This window comes from Pinus tabuliformis, chromosome 9 (genome assembly GCF_031772625.1).
Source record: "Pinus tabuliformis cultivar Carrire ecotype Pingquan chromosome 9, CPIR1, whole genome shotgun sequence".
Lineage (NCBI taxonomy): Eukaryota > Viridiplantae > Streptophyta > Pinopsida > Pinales > Pinaceae > Pinus > Pinus tabuliformis.
The window spans coordinates 1770385614-1770401503 of NC_142307.1; positions in this window are offsets into that span (position 1 = coordinate 1770385614).

Below are 15890 nucleotides of genomic sequence, written 5' to 3' on the forward strand. Positions count from 1 at the left end.
TCTCCCATGATGACCGTTTCCCTTAAAAGTGCACAGAGTTACCTACGTGTTTGCTGCACAAGCTAATTAGCTAAGACTGCGTGTTGCTGCGTAGTTAATAGGTTAGGCTGTAGTTGCTTAATTCACGCAGAGAGTAGTTGCCTCTGTGCTTATAAATAAGCGTGTGCCAATGCTTGTAGATTAGCTTTTTGAGTATTGTAATTGCTGCGCTGATTCTGTTATAAAAACTCTGTTTTAGAAGGCTGTTCCTACAGCACTTTTCACTGTATTTTGACATGCTGGTTTTATAAAAAGAAGACTGTTCTGTTCACCTTTTCGTAGCTGATCCTTTAAGTTGGTTGCGTGGATGGAGGGCCCCCATCTATGACAGCCCGTGTACATAGTGTTTGGTTTCATTTTCATGCTTTCAGCAATCTTTATTTCTTTCATCATGTATGATAGTGTACCATTTGATCTTATGTCATTTCATTTCCAGCCTTTATTTTAAACTGATCAGTATTGTTCTTTTGCAGGTTTTTAACCCATGATTGTTTTTGTGTTTGTGTATTTGCTTTATATCTGATGGTATTTTCAGTTGACAGATTCAAAGTTGCTGCCTTTACTCTATTTTCATAGCTGATTTCTAGTTTAGTTTCTCAAAGTTGTATGTTAACATATGGATGGTCTCTTTATCATAAATTGTTCATCTTTAAGAGATCAGATTACTAATAAATTACAGCTGGCTTTGAGTACTTTTTAGACTAATCTTTAACTACTTTCTAATCGTGCTTCACATAATTCCATGTGCTGAAAGCAAAGAGTTAGGAAGAGTCGAACATTATAACTAGTCTTTAAAGTAGATTTTTCTTATTTTTGATCACTTTTTAAACTCATCTCTAACTACTTCCTAATCGTGTTTTACATAGTACCATATGTTGGAAGCAGAGAGTTAGGAAGAGATAAACATTATCATTGGTTTTTAAAGTGATTTTCTTACCTTTTTATTTGCAGCAGCATGAATGGTGTCTCGTGCCATTAGAAAGTGGTTCTTTGCTTTCAGCTCATTTCAAGTTATTTATTTCTTTCAAGCTTTTTCTTTGCAAGTTTAGAAGGTAGTTAGAAATCACCTGTAACACACACTCACTCATCTAGAAATCACCTTACACACACACTCACTCATCTGTTTATAAAAACTCCATTCCATCTTAGGAAGATAAATTGACCACAAACAACACCCCCAAACGACAAAAAGATCTAAGAGGTTGCTTAAGTACATATAGTACACCTTCACTTCATCAGCTTACGAGCCCCGGGTTGACAATTAATGACATCAATTTAGAAACACTAAATTGACTAAACATTTTGGCGCCGTTGCCGGGGAAGTGAAATTAAGTAGCCATATTCTTAGAAAAAAAAAACATAAAAATTTCAAGGAAAGAAGTTGATAACCTATCTAAGTATGCTCTCCTCTTGCACTTCAAGGTGATCTGGAGGATCAGAAAAGAGAAAGTTATTGATTTGGTAGTTTCTTGAGTATGCTCTCTTCTTGCACCTAGAGTGAACTGGAAGATCAGAAAAAGAACTATTAACTTGACTTGAAGAAAAATAATAAAAAAAATGACATGCATAGAGCTAGAGATTCTAGGGGAAGGTTTTTAGCTAGAGCTCGAAGTTCAATTTTTACAAGTCCATCTGCTTCAAGGGATAGACAAGAGACACCTCCCTTATCTCCAACCGACACTCCTAGTCCTAGAATTCCTAGAATTCAAGAGCCAAGAGTTGACTCTCCTACACCTTCTATTGAATTTGAACCAGGAAGAGATTCTTCTCTTTCTCCTACAGAAAGACCAATTGTAATTGAGGAAGTGGAATCATCTGAAGAAGAAGGAGAAATCTCTTCTCATTCACCTTTTGTAGAGGAACCAGAAGATTTTGAAATCCCTAGGAGAACCATCACGGCAGAGGAAGAAGGAGGTGGTAGAGGTAGAGGTAGAGGTAGAGGAGGAGGAGGAAACAACAACAACAATAATGGAGGTAGAGGTCCCCTTGGAGGAGGAAATAGAGATGGGGATAATTCATTTGGGTTTCCCATTGTTAATGAGGATTCCCGAGCCACTATGAAAAACATATCACCATCTGTCCTCCCAAATTTCCATGGGTTAAGGACTGAGGACCCTGAAACATTTTTATTTGAGTTTGAAGTGGTGTGTCGAACTTATGACTACCTGGATGACCCTCAGAAACTCAAATTGTTCCCTTCAACACTGAAGGATCAAGCCTTGAAATGGTTCATGGGGTTACTCACTCAATCCATTAGGTCTTGGGATGAAATGAAACAGACATTTTTGGATAGGTATTTGGACTATTGTATGAATACTAATCACAAGGACGAGGTTTTTAAAATGATACAAAGAGAAGATGAGAGCTTAGAATATTTACTTGAAAGATTTCAATATAACTTGAAAAGAGCAAAATTGAGTAGCTTGGATGAAGAGACCTTAAAATCCCTCTTATTAAAATCCATTAGGGATGAATGGATAGATATCTTAAACATGATGGGGAAAGGGGATATTTCTCAACTTTCACTCAATGATATAGCAGAACTTTGTATCCATCTCTCAAGAGACAAATCAAAAACTCAAAAAGGGCCTAGAGATCCTTCTCTCCTTAGAGCAAATAAATCTGCAACAGGATCAGTAAGTAGGGCTGAAATCGGCAATATGCTTGATGAATTCAAAACTGACATCTTAGGGAGTCTTAGTGAACAACTAGATACCCTTAAGATTCACAATAAACAAAAAGCAGAAGCTGAGGCTTTGGCCATTTTTTGCCCGAAATGTAGAAAGAAACATGCTTTAAGGGAATGTCCCTTGGACACACACATTGTAGAAACATGTGTAATTTGCTCAGAAACTCATGAGACTAAGGATTGTCCTTCAATACCTGGCCTCAAAGCAGTGTTTCAAGAGGATCCAGATACACTTGAATCTCTCTGTTTTATTGCAAGGAGACCTTGGCAAGGGCAACAGAATCAAGGGTTTAACAACTCTATGAATTCTCAATCCCAACCAAATTGGAATCCTTGGCAACAACCTTGGCCTCAACCTCAAAATGCTTTTCAAGCATGGATGAAAAGCATGCAAAATCCTTATGGGAGATTTGCTCAATTCTATCAATATCCTCCATCATTTCAGAATCAGCAGGCTCTACATTGAAGTCAATTTAGTATTTCTAAATTGATGTCATTAATTGTCAACCCGGGGCTCGTAAGCTGATGAAGTGAAGGTGTACTATATGTACTTAAGCAACCTCTTAGATCTTTTTGTCGTTTGGGGGTGTTGTTTGTGGTCAATTTATCTTCCTAAGATGGAATGGAGTTTTTATAAACAGATGAGTGAGTGTGTGTGTAAGGTGATTTCTAGATGAGTGAGTGTGTGTTACAGGTGATTTCTAACTACCTTCTAAACTTGCAAAGAAAAAGCTTGAAAGAAATAAATAACTTGAAATGAACTGAAAGCAAAGAACCACTTTCTAATGGCACTAGACACCATTCATGCTGCTGCAAATAAAAAGGTAAGAAAATCACTTTAAAAACCAATGATAATGTTTATCTCTTCCTAACTCTCTGCTTCCAACATATGGTACTATGTAAAACACGATTAGGAAGTAGTTAGAGATGAGTTTAAAAAGTGATCAAAAATAAGAAAAATCTACTTTAAAGACTAGTTATAATGTTCAGCTCTTCCTAACTCTCTGCTTTCAGCACATGGAATTATGTGAAGCACGATTAGAAAGTAGTTAAAGATTAGTCTAAAAAGTACTCAAAGCCAGCTGTAATTTATTAGTAATCTGATCTCTTAAAGATGAACAATTTATGATAAAGAGACCATCCATATGTTAACATACAACTTTGAGAAACTAAACTAGAAATCAGCTATGAAAATAGAGTAAAGGCAGCAACTTTGAATCTGTCAACTGAAAATACCATCAGATATAAAGCAAATACACAAAGACAAAAACAATCCCGGGTTAAAAACCTGCAAAAGAACAATACTGATCAGTTTAAAATAAAGGCTGGAAATGAAATGACATAAGATCAAATGGTACACTATCATACATGATGAAAGAAATAAAGATTGTTGAAAGCATGAAAATGAAACCAAACACTATGTACACGGGCTGTCATAGATGGGGGCCCTCCATCCACGCAACCAACCTAAAAGATCAGCTACGAAAAGGTGAACAGAACAGTCTTCTTTTTATAAAACCGGCATGTCAAAATACAGTGAAAAGTGTTGTAGGAACAGCCTTCTGAAACAGAGTTTTTATAACAGAATCAGCGCAGAAATTACAATACTCCAAAAAACTAATCTATAAGCGTTGGCACACGCTTTATTTATAAGCACAGAGGCAACTACTCTCTGCGTGAACTAAGCAACTATAGCCTAACTGATTAACTGCGCAGCAATACGCAGTCTTAGCTAATTAACTTGTGCAGCAAACACGTAGGCAACCCCGTGCAATTTTGAGGGAAACGGTCATCATGGGAGACAAATCTATGCTTGGATTCTGTCTTTAGCTGTCCTCGTGGCATGGAGGAGGTGCCAGCTACAGTTCCGTGTCCCAACTGCTCATGGCTCCCATGCCACCGTTTAGAACTTGACCGTTTGACCGAGGGAATACCTGCGTTGACCAAGGGCATACGTGACTGGTTTGGCTCAACCAATAGCATACGATCCATGTGTACATCCAACCCAACATGCCCATGTGGCTCGTTCCTTGAGAAGACACGTGGAGCATATCAAACAACAAAAAGGCTACGGAATCTCTGAACAGCTGCGGAATTGTTGAACAGCTGCGGAATTGCTGAACAGCTGCGGAAACTCTGTTTATATGTCAAAAATCTAAACCAACAGTAAAACATAAGCAAAGTTAACTAATTATGCTTAGAGACATCAAATGTAATGATCTGGGCGGAAAATAGAGCAAAAGAGAGGGATAAGTGAAGAAAAGTTGTAGGTAATGATGGATAATCAAGTGCAAGTTTGAGGCTCTACATACCCCCACTACGAGGGTGTTGCATGTCCTCATGCAACGAAAATATTGTTCAATCCACCTACTGAGATGCCTCTGCTAAGACATCTAGTCTTCTCTTCTTCCTCCGTGTGGCCACATTGACTCTTGGTCTTTTCATCAAACACCTGAATTTTAAATTGATCAAAGCTCTGTTCAACTTCCTGCATCTCTTCTTGAGCTTTTTGTTTTCCTTTTGCCAAAGGCCCATATGAAGCATGGTATTATCTTGGACCATCTTGTCCACATTGCTCTGTTCCTTCAGTCTTTCATTTTCCTGTTTGATGTGGCGATTTAGTACCTCTAACTCAAATACTTCTTGCTTCAGTGATTGAACTTGCTGTTCAAGAGGTAGAACAGTGCTTGGACCAGCAACAACTTGTTCTAATGTTTCCAAGTAGTTATATACTCTTTGCTGATCTGGGTCAATCTCTGGTGACCTCTTTGGACTAGGCTCATGCTCAAATTCAGGTTCATGTTCAAATTCAGGCTCATGCTCAAAAGGACTTTCCTCACGTGGAGGGCTAGTTTCAACCTGCTCAACATGTGGAGAGCTTTTCTCAAAGTCAAGTCTTGTAGCAACCTTTGTAAGTGTGCTCAAGTCAATAAAGAATGACTCTTTGTTCCCCATTTTGCTTTGTAACCTGCTGCTCCTTCTCACGGTGGTGATGCTCTGTTTTTCTTTTTGTTGCTTCTGTTTTTGTTTTTGCATCTTCTTGGAAAGGGCAGCCTCATGAAGTTGGGCCAACCTATGTGCCAATGGCTGAGTGTCCTCTTCACTAGAATTCTCAGGAGTAAGGTAGGTTTCTTGGGCTATGGCTTTTCCTTTATCTTTCTTTTGTTTCTTCCTACTCTCCTTTTTCTTTTGAGCAGCTTCTTGTACAATTTCTTGCAGGGTTTCTGTAATGATTCCTTGGGCTGTTTGATCAATGTCTACAGTAGGTTCAGGGTCAATTTCATGTTCAGAATGATGGCCAACATTTTCTTCTTCAACAAGGTCTTGGACAGTTTCTTCTTGGACAGCAGTTTCAGGGGTAACCTCTTCTCTTTTTCTTCTACTCTTTCTAGGCACAAAGGCTTCTCCTGCCTCTTCGAAGTGGTTTCTCACAAGAAATCTTTCCTAGGTATCCCTTTTGGCCTTTAACTGTTCTTCAACTAGTATTTTGACAAGCCCATGATGGTATAAATGTGGCTCAATGTTTCTTGGGTTTCTTTGGACTATTGAGCACATTTTTCTAAGGCTTGAGAGTAAAAAGTATGGAAGTTTAATGTCATGCTCTCCTAAGAAATGCATCATAATTTTGGCATGATAAACATATAGAACTCCAAACCTTCCCTCACATGTAAAGAATTTTTGTACTAGTAGAAGAAGAGCTGTCCATTCTTCTTTGACAAGATTAACAGGGATTCCTTTTGTAAAGATGCTAGTGTCCATACCTGGATTCTTCAGAATTTGCTTCCATTGCTGGTCTTGTACTGATCGGTTTTTGAACCATCTCTCTCCAGTTTGTGGTAGTGAAGTGGCCTGTGCCAAACTGCTCTCGGTGACTGTGAATTTCAGATCTCCTATCTCCACTTGGTTGTCTTTCTCTTTGAAAGAACGTGCAAAAGTCTTTGTGACCTCTCTATGATAACCCTTGAATTTTTGAATGCACTGGAGCCAATTGGCCTTTTGCAAAGGGTCTTTGACTTGGGGATATCCTTCCAGAAATTTGGAGCCCTCTGGCTCTACCCTCAGAAGTTTACCCATTGATTATCTGGCTCTGTTTTAATACTCTTGAGGAAGGGTTATACGGTTTCAACAGTGGCTTTAACTCAACAGCTTTACGGCTTCAACAGTGGTTTCCACACAGTAGACTTACGGCTTCAACACAACAGCCGTAATACATTCACAACAGTGGTCAAAGTTTAGCAGAGGAGATAAACGTAACAGAGTATGGTTACGATGACAGAGTGGTGAATAAGGCAGAGCAGTGGAAAGCAAGGAAAATGCGGAAGTGAAACAACTGTGTGAGTGAGATACTACATGCGTAGGAGGGTTATGAATGATGGAAAGAAACGGTTAAGTCCTTCAACTTCGGTCATGAGTGTACATTTGGCTGCGGAATCATAATGCAGAGAGTCGTAGTACAATTGTATACGTCACTTAGGTACGAAAATTTAAATGGAAACGCAGCCGTGTGTGGGTTTTTAAATCGTGATGAATGGTGGCTATTAAGGTTGAGAGATACGGGGATTCTGGTCGAGTAATGGAGAGGAATTGGCAATCATTACATTGAATGGAAAAAAACACAACCCGTAAACTATGCAAAATGTTATAACCGTAGGTTTAGAAATTAAATCATACCTTAGGTGTCTGTGTTTTGATTCCTTTTGCTTATCTGAAATCAACCTTTCATTGTTTTTTGCTGCTACATGACCTTTCAATTTTTGCTGATGACCTTTGGACTGCAGATTCCTTCTTTAAACAGACTGTGTTTTTTTTTTATGCAGGTGCAGAAAGTGTATTGGCTGCGGAATTGGGATATTGGCTGTGGAATTGCTCCTCAGCTGCAGAAACTGCAGAAATACCCTTCTGACTGCACAAAACAACTTTAGTTGTGTAAAAATAAATCTGACAATGACTTTATTGGTGGAATGGAATGTAATGGATGGATGAATGAAAAGAAATGAGGTGGAGTGAGAGTGATTGAATGAATGAGATGGTGAATGAAGTGGATGAAATGGCGAAATGAGATGGAAGAGAGAGATATTTTTTTTGGAAAACATGAGGTGTCAGGTGACCCTGATTTTCACCTCAGGTTTTCTGCATAAGACTGCCAATCAGAGATTGGTTTTCAGGCTTATACATTTATTCTTTTTTTTTTTCTCTTTTTTTTTTTTTTTTTTCTTTTTTTTTTTTCAAAAACCAAAGATTAGGCTGATGGAGGAGAAGAATCCTTCTCCACCAACCTGATTGCAGAATCTTCTTTAAACAACTTGACAAATTCCTCTTTTGAGAGTGGCCTCTGGTAGACTTTCAATCTATGGCCATTCACAATAAGAGGAGTATGAAATTCATCAATAGTTTTCACTCGAACTGCTCCATTACTAAAGACTTCATCAACCTCATATGGCCCAAGCCAATGAGTTTGAAATTTTCCTTTGAAGTCCTTAAACTTTGAATCAAACAATAGTGCCCAATCTCCTTTCTGAAACTTTCTTTCTTTGATATGACGATCATGCCATTTAGATCTTTGGTGCTGAACTAGATCGGTCCTTAGAATTGCATCTTGTCTTATTTCATCTAGCTCATTTAGCTGGTCCATTCTGTGTCTTTGGGCTTCTGAGAGGCTCATTCCCAATTGGACTGCCATCTTGAAGGTCTTGATTTGGAACTCAATGGGGAGCAGGACTTCCTTCCCATAAACAAGTTCATAGGGAGAATGTCCTGTTGTGTTCCTCCATGTGGTTCGATAGGCCCATAAGGCTTCAGGAAGCCTTTCCGCCCAATCTCTTCTATGAAGATGAACAGTCTTGGCGATAATGCCTTCAAGAAATTTATTGGTAGATTCCACTTGGCCATTGGATTGCGGATGGTAGGGAGTAGATGTTCTGTGCTTGATCTTATATTCCTCCATCAGCTTCTCCATCAATTTAGATGTAAATTGGCTGCCCTGATCTGTTACAATTTCCCTTGGGACACCAAAACGAGTGAAAATATCCTCAAAAAGAAATTGAACAACTAAATTTTCAGTGGCAGAAGGCAATGCCTTGGCTTCTACCCACTTAGTAACATAATCAGTACAAACCAGTATATACTTCTTTTGCTTTGATGGTGGATTAATTGGTCCAACGAAATCTAGAGCCCATTTCTCAAAGGGTTCGATGCATACCTGAGGCTGTAGTGGCATTTCATTTGAAGGAGTTGGTCTCCCAACTCTTTGGCAGCTGTCACACCTTCTAACATACTGCTTTGCATCTTTAAAGAGAGAATGCCAATAATATCCTAGAGAAAGGATTTTATAGGCTGTCCTCTTGTCAGCAAAGTGCCCGCCGCATGGTTCATCATGACATGCCTTAAGGATGTTAGGCATTTCATCTTCCCGAACACACCTTCTGATTATACAATCTGGCCCTGTTTTGAACAATTCATTAGAAATCCAAGAATAATGTGAACTCTCCTGAATGATTTTCCTTTTCTCATTAGGAAATAAGTGTAGAGGTAGCTTCCTTGTAACTAGATAATTAGCCATATCTGCATACCAAGGAGTCTTGGTAGTTACTGCAAACAAGTATTCATCTGGAAACTTATCTTCTACTGGAGAATCCTCATTAGTGTTTTGGATTCTAGACAAGAAATCAGCTACTGTGTTTTGTTTTCCAGGTCTATCTAACATAGTAATGTTGAATTCTTGTAAAAGTAAAAGCCATCTTGTAACTCTACCATTGGTACATAGGTTGGCCCAACTTCATGAGGCTGCCCTTTATCATAAATTGTTCATCTTTAAGAGATCAGATTACTAATAAATTACAGCTGGCTTTGAGTACTTTTTAGACTAATCTTTAACTACTTTCTAATCGTGCTTCACATAATTCCATGTGCTGAAAGCAGAGAGTTAGGAAGAGTCGAACATTATAACTAGTCTTTAAAGTAGATTTTTCTTATTTTTGATCACTTTTTAAACTCATCTCTAACTACTTCATAATCGTGTTTTACATAGTACCATATGTTGGAAGCAGAGAGTTAGGAAGAGATAAACATTATCATTGGTTTTTAAAGTGATTTTCTTACCTTTTTATTTGCAGCAGCATGAATGGTGTCTAGTGCCATTAGAAAGTGGTTCTTTGCTTTCAGTTCATTTCAAGTTATTTATTTCTTTCAAGATTTTTCTTTGCAAGTTTAGAAGGTAGTTAGAAATCACCTGTAACACACACTCACTCATCTAGAAATCACCTTACACACACACTCACTCATCTGTTTATAAAAACTCCATTCCATCTTAGGAAGATAAATTGACCACAAACAACACCCCCAAACGACAAAAAGATCTAAGAGGTTGCTTAAGTACATATAGTACACCTTCACTTCATCAACTTACGAGCCCTGGGTTGACAATTAATGACATCAATTTAGAAACACTAAATTGACTAAACAAAAATCTCAGAATGCCATTTGTTGCTAGATATAAATGATGAATGAAGAAAGCTTGAAGGAGAAGTTAAAGATAATATGTTACTTAACACAAAAACTATTATCCGTCACTTAGAAGAATTATGAAAATGAGAACTGAATCATAGAAAATATGTTGCTTAACACAGAAAATACTATCTGTGACCCTTGGAGAAGTTAAAGATAATATGTTTCCTTACACAAAAACTATTATCTATAACTTAGAAAGGAAGGTGAAAACTTCAAGTATAGGAACGCTCTTTTAAGGAATTTTAACTTTATCTACATAAGCAAATAAAGACCTGTAGCTTCATTACTATACTTGAAAGAAGAAAACATAATATGACACATGATAGAGAAGTTACAAAACTATACCCAACAATTCATGGAAACTTTTGATTCTTTCTTTAATCAACAGTTATATCAGGAATACAGTGGCCTAGTCTCCGGGTTCTCCAAAATTCCAACCAACAACCCTTTTTCTTTGTAGTTTTTCCTCTTTTATACCTTGGGAATAGTTACTCATCTCTGAAACTATCAAACTACTTAACTACTTCTCTAACTATCTAAAGTAAAAAATTATTATAGAATTTTACAGAGGGTAAAAGACACCTCAAAGAACATACAATAACAAGAAATAACTGAAGTAGAAGATGAGGACAACTGTTGGCTTTTCAGCTCTTTTAATTAGCTTTTGAGTTCCTCTGTGGATGCTTTAATAATTCTTAATCCACTTTAACCGTAATTAATTGTGTTAGACTTTGAATTGTGCAAAAACTGGGCTTATGTATATATCGGGCGTTTTGACTGGCCAAAATACAGAGAAAACATGCCCAACTGCCTTTTCTTAGGATTTGGTTTTAACATTGATTTTCCCTTTATACAACGAAATTAACGCAAAGCGGAACTCAAAAATAATTAACTCTGTTTCATAACCCATCGGATCCACCCGTTAAATACTCCATTGACTTTCCATTGCAAATTGCAATCGGCTTTCAATTGGTGTATCAATCCAAAACTTAATGATACATGATATAGTGGACGTGACGGGAAAATTAAACATAATATATGTAATATCGAGTTCGGCTTATCGCATATCACAACCATATACCTAAACCTTAACGATTTGTGATACGGTGGATTCGCCGAGTTATAAAAAATAACATATAAACTATATAAAAGGCGCTCTGTGTTATTGCGGACCCACTAGCATTATAAATCCAATATATATCTTTTTGGGCCCGTTATCGCAAATCATGATCGGTGGAACCCATATGCATGTATATGAGCAACTTTACTATACAGCGGACCTGCCAAAATTTTACAACATAATATATATATATATATATATATATATATATGTTTCGGGTCCATCTGTTCGGCGCTTTATTAACTGCTCACTGCATTTTGTGTTTACGATTTAATCGCATCGCTAACACATATATATTGGGTTTATTCTCCACCATAGATTTCAACCCCGGGATCCAATGGCTAATATCAATTTCGGGTGGACTACTTCCACGAGAGTTACTCGCCTGAAATGAGTGGTTTTTCTCTCTCCTCTAGTTGCTACGTGTCAACCCTAAGATGGAATTAGGCACTTTCCTCTAAATACCTTTTACCACTTTGCATCCGCCTGAAATCCTGCCTTTAGCTTTAAATCTGCCCTTCCTCTTGGTTAACACTCAGACTTGTTCACGCCCGATGACCATAGATCTTCGACCATTGATGGCGGCAATGCTCCTTCAGATTTCTCTTCCACAAGCACTTCTAGTTAATCCCCTATGTTCATTCCTTGATTCCAATCTATATGATTTAATCTGGATCATTAATTTCCTTTGACCTCATCTATTGATCTCCAAGATCCAATGGTTCCTGTGTGTTCATTCTTCATTTGTCCGCTCATTTTTGACTTTGTGCCATTTCTTCATTATTTTCTGGTTACGGGGCTTTAAAACATAATATATATGTGTTTTGGGTCTGACTATCGCAAATCGCAATCGGCCAAAGATGAGGTGCTATGTTATAACTACCCATTATGATTTGTGATTGCGATTTAATTGCATCACTAACATATGTATACATATATATTACATATAACCATTTATATTATGATTTGGTTTGATCCTTGGCTATACCGGAGCCGATTCTTTTATTCTTACTTGTTCCTTCAGCGATTTTCGATATACCATTATCACTTCTTCCTATTGCTTTTATCTATTTTTTGAATTTTTTTCAAGTGATTCTTGAATGAAAAATGAATACTACAAGTAACAAAAATGCATGTTACAACATCTGGCTCCACTTGGGGATAGTGCTTTTGCCACAGAAGCACTAATAACTGCATATTAGTGCCTTTTTCTCGAGCATGGAGTCATACATTGCTTCGCCAAACTTAACTGTGTGAAAATTTTTACAGTGAACCCACGCCAATATCTACAGTGATAAGACGCTTGCGCTTTGATAGAAAAATATTGAGAATCGTATATCAGTAACCTTAGTTGGACATGGAGTCCAAAACTATGAAAACCTTGAAATTTGACAACTGAAACCTGACAATCTTGAAGTCTGACACCTCTGCAAAACCAGCTTCCAATTGGGAAAGTCACCCTCATTCATCAACTAATGATTAAACTGAAGAACTACAACTGGAAACCAAATTCTCAACACTTGAGCTTATTTATGTACAAGTTCCTACATATGTACATGATTAATCTCCATCAAGTGAAGTCAATCTTCCAATCGTACTAGGTTAGCATTTGGGTGCTTAATCTAGAACCATTCTGCTAGTGAATCTTGAAAATGAAATTCTTCTTGAACAAAAAATAGATTATGCATAAAAACAAATCATAACAAAAATTAGGAGTATATCCACAAAATGATATGTGTAGACTGCTGATAAATTCTTCCTTGTAATCTGCCACAGGATCTTCAAAAGTATAATAAAAAAATATGTTCTTGATCAGCTCCAAAAAAAAAATTCTCTCTGTATGAAGGTTCCTGCTCATTTAAACCTTTTGTTGGGATAATATGTTCAACAAAACAATCAGCAACATCTTTAAGAAAATGATCCGTGTCACTTTCATGTCTCCACTTTTCATCTCTAAGATTTGATTGAAAATAATTTGTAATTCTAACCTCAAGAAAAAGAATTTTTTTTCACATTACTATACGACATATGATCAACTTAAAATATATTGTTTACCTCTGATCCATGGGCATCCTTATGTTCTTCAATGCAATGATATACAATCTCTTTATCATCTTTCTTTTTACATAAGATAGCCTCTTTTGCTATGATAGATGGCTCAATATATTGTTGTCCAATATATCCCACTTGTTGGTTTCTTCTTGTATGTTCAACACCCAACTGATGAACTTGAAGAGCTTCATCATGTTCCCCATTTAAACCATTTTCATTATAGATAGGAGGATCATCAAATTTAACAAAATAAGAAATCTGGGGATTTATTTGCAACTTGATTATTTCTTCCTCTTCTCGACTGTTAAGCAGAAATTCTTGATGCATGTTTAAAATTTCCTCCATATGAATACTCTCTTTATTTGCTTGGAACAGATTCAACCAATTCTATTCTTGGGAAATTATTGGAGAGAAATGTTTTGTAAACCTCTCCACATCATTTTGAGAAAATGATGCTCGATCTGCTTGGAACATAGTCAACCAATTCTCTTCTTGGGAGATTATTGAAGATAAATGCTTTATAAACTTCTCCGCACCATTTTGACAAAATGAGAGTTCCTTGCTTTTAGAGACTTGCTCATAGTTAATATGGATATAACTTCCATGAATGCTTGATATATTATCAACAAGATCATTAGTTTCCTCAACAGGATTATCTTGAGCTTTTAAAGTTTCTTTAAAATCATAATATTCACAACAACCTTCAAAAAGAAACTTGTGTGGATAATAAGTTCTACAATAAGAATTGAATACTGAATGGAAATCTTTCAGAGATGAAATGCTTGAACGAGGCAGAGACCTGAACCAAACCCTAGGTTCTTGGTCCAAAGAAAACAAAAACAACTTCATCTTCACATCTTCATGAATGATGCCCTGCTGCTCCATGCATTCATGAAACTCTTGGAGGTGCTAAAATGGATCTTCATATTCCTTTCTACTGAATTTTGGAAGATACTCATTCCACGCATAAAATGAAGGCATATCATGAGGATAGCCGGTGATCCCAGTAAAATCAAATGGATCAAATTTATGGACTAAGAATGTAGGGAGAGCCATTAAAACCCAGAAAAGAAAACTTCAAAGTACAGTGGAGTCGCCAATCAATGTTGTAAGTGAAAATCACAGGTGTGAATGTACAACCAACTGTTGAAACTTGTCATTCTCAAGAATCAGCTTCAAACTTAATAAACCTATGGAAAATTGTTCTTATTCAATTATTTTGCAGGCTGTGGTCTTTGTTATTATGGAATCGCCTTTAATTTCTTTTATTCAAAATAGTCAAGTATTTCCTCCTCACTGAACAACCAGAGGAAAATATTGAAAACCCAGGGAAAAGTGTTTTTGTCTTCTCTCCCTAGCAACGATGCCAATTAATGTTGTACCTTAAGAAACCAATTTCATGGTTGTAGAGAAATTTTGCTTAAGTCATTAATAATTATTGTTTGTTGCCACTTATTTGTCACTTTATTGTTTGTTGTATTCTCAAATGAAGGACCTAGAAAAATTGGTCTTTAACTCTTAATACATATGTGACCGGAAAATATCAAAATGCCATTTGTTGTGAGATATAAATGATGAATGAAGAAAGCTTGAAGGAGAAGTTAAAGATAATATGTTGCTTAACATAGAAACTATTATCCGTCACTTAGAAGAGTTATGAAAATGAGAACTAAATCATAGACAATATGTTGCTTAACACAGAAACTACTATCTGCTACCCTGGGAGAAGTTAAAGATAATATGCTGCCTTACACAAAAACTATTATCTATAACTTAGAAAGGAAGGTGAAAGATTCAAGTATAGGAGTGCTCTTTTAAGTAATTTTAACTTCATCTACATAAGCAAATAAAGACCTGCATCTTCATTACTATACTTAAAATAAGAAAACATAAGATTACATATGATAGAGAAGTTACAAAATTATACCCAACAATTCATGGAAACTTTTGATTCTTTCATTAATCAACAGTTATATCAGGAATGCAGTGGCCTAGTCTCCGGGTTCTCCAAAATTCCAACCAACAACCCTTTTTCTTTGTAGTTTTTCCTCTTTTATCCCTGAGGAATAGTTACTAATATCTGAAACTATCAAACTACTTAACTGCTTCTCTAACTATCTGAAGTAAAAATTATTACAGAATTTTACAGAGGGTAAAAGACACCTCAAAGAACATACAATAACAAGAAATAACTGAACTAGAAGATGAGGATAACTGCTGGCTTTTCAGCTCTGTTAATTATCTCTTGAGTTCCTCTGTGGATGCTTTAATAATTCTTAATCCGCTTTAACCGTAATTAACTGCGTTAGACTTTGACTTGTGCAAAAACTTGGCTTATGTATATATCGGGCATTTTGATTGGCCAAAATACAAAGAAAACATGCCCAATTGCCTTTTCTTAGGATTTGGTTCTAACATTGATTTTCCCTTTATACAACAAAATTAACGCAAAGCGGAACTCAAAAATAATTAACTCTATTTCAT